A 5,506-nucleotide genomic window follows, 5' to 3' on the forward strand; every position below is an offset into this window, starting at 1 on the left:
GACGCTTTTATCCAAAGCGACTTACATTGCATTTACCACCCTTCGCAGAGGGGGGAGCAATTGAGGGTTTGGTGCCTTGCTCCGGGGCACCTCGGCATGGACTCAAACCGGCAACCCTACGGTTCCCAAGCGGAAGCTCTAACCACTGAGCTACTGCCTCCCCCAGGATGATGGCAAGATCACGTTACCACTTTTGCTTTATTTCTGGAAGTTTCACAAGTCCACATAATGGAGAAAGTAGAAGAGAGGACTAGAAGATACATGTGTGAGGTTGCAAACCTCATTTTAAGATATTTTACAGTCTCATTAAATCAAAAAGTCAAAGGGGAATCTGTTGAATTTCATTCACTGAGTGATTGTGTCACTTTGTGCCTGCAGGCATTACAGTCTGTCGGTGTGTTTTAATTATAATCTCATTTTATTCTCTTGTTTTATGTTTACAGTGTTTTATTGTGAAGGCACAGCAGCAGTTTGAAATGCAGGAGTAACGAGCTGACGAGCTGCTCGTTAAGCTCTGATGAATTATGTGATGCAGCTGTGACGCATTAGCTCAGCGCTGCAGGGAATGCAGGGAGATTTTTACAACACATCAGAATAATCACACTCACACTTTGTGTTCCAAAGTTTTGGAAGCAGAAGTCACACTTTGACATTTTCAGATATTTTACACAAACATGGAGCCGTTTACACAGATTTCATATAAAAGATACAAAAGAAATGTGTTTGTTTATGTCTGCAACATGTTTCCATCGACGTTTTAAAGAAATCCAAGTGAGTGTTTGAAATATTGCAAAAAGAAAATACAGATAAAACTGCTATTGACAATTAGCAGGTCAAAGCTGATCTACAGACCTGGGTGAAGGGAGAGAAGAAGTTCAGCTTCATTTCTTCTAAAAATCCTCCACAGTTTGTTTGCGTCTTTGCTCAGCACTCTCACCTTTTTCTCATGTATGAGATTTCATTTCCTGCATGTTCATGTCACAGTTACGTCCAAAGCAGTTAGCTGGGAGGTCACGTTACCTTTTTTTACTGCATTTTGTTTACATTACAATTTTATGGCATAAACAAAAAATGATCACAGGCTGGTCAAGATAAAACCAAACACAAATACCAACGCAAAAGTATGGAGGCCGTTTGAGACATTATTCATACCTCACAAACACACCATCAAGCTCACAAGCTGTGTGTGTGTGTGTGTGTGTGTGTGTGTGTGTGTGTGTGTGTGTGTGTTTTGTGCTAGATGTGGAACACATTTAATTGTCGATGTAATAAGATCAATACTCATGTTTGACTCTTTAGCTCTGAATATGAAAGGATTAGTGGAGCCCTGAAAGGATTAGATGTTCATTTGAGGACGTCCAGTGTGCGGCCGGGGATTAAGCAAAGTAATTATGTAGAAATTTCATCCGGGGATAAACTGAGTTTGTTCGTTTCAGATTTAAAGCAGATCAGAATGTTTTTCTCTCTTCCTTTTCTTTTCTGTCTTTCTTTTTGACCCACTGGATGGTGAAACATGACGCAAATAGGTTTCTGTCCTGTGGTGAACTTTAAGGTCACTGGACATCGGGGACAACAGGCACATGGCGCCAAAATATTTTTCCAAAGCAAAATCAACAATATTTACACTTAAACATATATATGTATGTGTCGCACATTTCAGTAAGGAATGAACATTTCCTCTTGCAGCGTTTTACTGCTCTGCAAATGGCTCACGATGGCACGATGGGCTCCATTCCATTACACCGATGGGCTCCATTCCATTACACCGATGGGCTCCATTCCATTACACAGCGTCCTGTGATGCCCGTGAGAGAAATTCACTGAGACGGTCTGACTGTGGCACATATGTCACAGGGTCAATCTCTCAAACCTAATGGTTCTTTGGGTCATGTGAGCACCGAGTGCTGCCGAGGACTCGTTAGAGAAAATACGAGCAGGAAATGATTATCAGGAGGTCAATTTATGCAAGAGAGAGGAGGAATGACTGAGTGAGGGGTCAGAGCTCGTCCATATCTCTGGGCATTAAAGATTGACATGCAGAATCTGAGAGGGCCCATACACACACACACACACACACACACATTTAAATATCTGACAGACGATGAAAGCGCAGCCATTAAAATGTCCGCTGAGCGCTTCAGGAATGAAATGGGGGAGATAAAAGAACTCCCCTGGGTAATCAACCTGCCTAGGAATTAGCTTGGGACTTTAGATTGGAGGGCTGAAGCAGAGGGTCCTTGTTCAACTCATCTGTTGTTCCTTCCTTCTGAAAACATCAGTGAAGACGCTGTAAGCAACTTCATGCTCTTCATCATGTACCTTAGAAAAGTGGGAAGAAAGGGGAAATAAAAGATATTTATTCATGTCTGTGTCTTGGGTCAGAGGTTGGGGTAAGGGTTAGGCTTTAGATGGGTCGGGTGACTTTGTTATGAAGGTGTGCCACCAGGATCTGGCCTGGAGTCTGTATCTTTCTAAGTGTGCCACAGTTTAAGACAAAGGTTTAGGTTAGGTTAGATTTAGACTAAAATAGAGAGGGTGTCTGCCCCTCGGACCAAATCTGGGAGATGGTTCCACAAGAGAGGAGCCTGATAACTGAGGCTTGTGGGGTAATAGGGTACTATGAGCTCTTTAAGGTACTTGGAGCTCTTTAAGGTATGATGAAGCCTAGCCATTAAGGGCTTTGAAAGGGAGCAGGAGGATAGTGTGTATCTGAGGGCCGAGCACATTAACCTCAGTTTTGTCTGATTACTTTTGGTAATAACATTACCTAAATTATCAACATGAACAAACTAAAATCGATCTAACAGAGTTTCTGTAATGGCAATTAGAAGTTTGTGTAAGATCAAAGTCTGGGGGGTCTTGGGGGGTCTGTGAAGGCTTTGGCTGTGAGGGGTTGGAGATTCATGTTTTATGTTTGAAATACTGTTTCTGCAGGATATGATGAGGTAAGTAGATCTTGTTTCTCCTGAAAGCTGAAATGAATCTGGATTTCTGGAGCAATCGTTTAGGAATCCTGGATGCTAGTAAAACTGTATTTTATTGCTTGATGGAGGGAAATTAAAGTGTGGGAATATGTGGTGAAATTGTTGATGGAAGCCGTAGGGCTTTTCATTTTCTCACCATCTTCTCATGAAGGGGTTAAAGATGGAGAAAGTCTCCTCGGTGGGCTGAGGAGGATGAGGAAGGTGAAGGGTTAGGCGAGAAGCAGCAGAGCTACACGGGCCCCTGTCCCGGGCCGGCCCACAGCAGATAAGACTGTAATGGGCCCCCTTAGAGGAGCCGGGGCCCTGATCCCTTATTAGTCATTTATCACACCTGGCAGCCTCACCAAACCATAATTACTCTTCCCTTATCCCCATGCTGTCATGGGGAGGTGAGACACAGAGAGGAAGGGGTGGAGAGAGGAAGAAAAAGAGGGATATGGAGAGAGAGACTGAAAGAGAGGGAGAGAGAAAGAGAGAGAGAGAGAGAGAGAGAGAGAGAGAGAGAGGAACTGCTCAGTCAAATAAGAGCAGAAGCTAAGGTTACAACATGTGAAGGTCAGATTACACAGAAAACAAAGGGCAAAAAAATAAGCATAACACTAATCTATTTAAAAGAATAATCGAAAATGAAACCTCACTATTTAATCTTAAATCAGTTCACAAAAACACCTCTGCTCCTGGAGTCTGTAGACAGGATGTAGCAGCGCCTCATCAGTCCAGCCAGATGGGGTTTTGTACACTCGGACCCCAGATTGATGCATCTCGGTCATAGGGCCGGTCAGGCTCCTCAGGTCGGAAAGAGGAGGAAGAGTGGAGAAGGAGGGTCACGTAACCTAATTATCATCTCTTCCTCCAATTCCAAGCGAGATTCCCTCTCCAGGAATGGCTGGGTGAGTGATATGTGCGATATGAAAATGCTCTTTGTCTTGACCTTTGGGATGACAAGCAGGTTTACAAGGAACAATATGAATATGAGGTATCTTATAGGTAAGAATTAAGAACTTAAAGTCAGACCTGGCACTGAAAGAAGCCAATATGGTGACGCTAGGATTCACGGGGGTCACTGTAGGCCTGACATTGTTCACTGTAGGACTGGCCTGATGTGATGGAATCTACAGGCTTTGGTTCAGAGTCTTGCTGCAGTGTTTTAATTAAACTGCAGTTTTTTCAGGGGAGAGGAGCTCAAGCCAGAAAAGAGGACATTACAATAATCCAGTCTGAAGGTGACAAATGCATGAATTAGTGTTTCAGCATCTGAATCAGATCTGGAACGATCTGATTCTGGCGATATTTCTGATATGGAAGAGAGCAACCCTCACGTTCTTAATTTGGCTGATGAATATTAGGTCCTCTTCAAATGTTCAGATTCTTTGTTGTTGTGAAGGAACAGATGGGACCATCGTCAAAGTTAACTAGGAGGTTCTGAAATTGAAATCTCTGCTTTTTTGGCCCTGAGATCAGCATTTCCGTTTAATGACATTAAGAAGCAGAAATTGTTTTGTCCTCCAGCCTTTAATGGCTAGAAGACAGGACTCCAAGTTAGAGATCCCAGAGTGAATGTTGGGATTTATGGAAACATACAATTGGGTGTCAAACATGATTGAAAATCCATGCTGAATGGACAAATTGTTTTTCCAAGAGGGAGCATATAGATTGAGAAGAGTAATGGGCCCAGTACAGAACCCTGTGGAACGCCAAACTTTACAGAGTAGCGAGGCAAATTATTATTATTTAGTGAAACAAAGTGAAACCTATTTGTTACTTAGGATCTTAACCAAGAAAGTGCGTCCAATGGGGTTCTCAAGCATTTAAGTAGGATATTATGATCCACTGTGTGAAAGGCTGCACTTAGATTGAGGAGAATTAGAACCAGAATCAGCCGTAAGCTGATAAGCTACTAGACGCTCCAAAGTATTTTGGAGAGCAAAGGAAGTTTGAAATGGGTCCATAATTGTCTGGAGTGTCTGGGTCTTTGTGAAGCTCTATTTCTGGATAAGGACAGTTACTACCCCCTTATACATTTCTGCTGTTCACCAACTATATAACTGTATATGATATATATATATGAGTTGGTACGTGGTGACAGTATGAGGGGAATAAACACATGGAGGTGTTTTACTGCTATGACTGTATAGTTTATGGACCTGAATAAATCACTTTATCATTACAACATCTTTGTCTGATAAACATACTCTGATTCATTATGATGTATACATTAATGGATGCAAGTTATAGCTTATTGAAGTTTAACGGTAATAATTAATAATCACATTCTTAAACGTATGAAGGACGGAGGATAAGAATTGGACACACAGCTCCTGCTATCAGCCTGATGTGTCCCATTCTGAGCCAACAGATGGGACCACACCAGCATTCCTACGGCAACTCCAGATGTGTGAAAAGAGGAAGAACAGAGGGATGGAGCAGGAGTGTGGGAGGGCTCGGAAAACTGGGAAGAGAAATGAGAGAGCATGAATTTAGCTGTCATTTAACCAAGCCAACAGATGTGTGAGTCCCAGAGG

This window comes from Genypterus blacodes, unplaced genomic scaffold (genome assembly GCF_046128005.1).
Source record: "Genypterus blacodes isolate CSIRO-AG114 ecotype Tasmania unplaced genomic scaffold, CSIRO-AGI_Gbla_v1 ptg000088l_1, whole genome shotgun sequence".
NCBI lineage: Eukaryota > Metazoa > Chordata > Actinopteri > Ophidiiformes > Ophidiidae > Genypterus > Genypterus blacodes.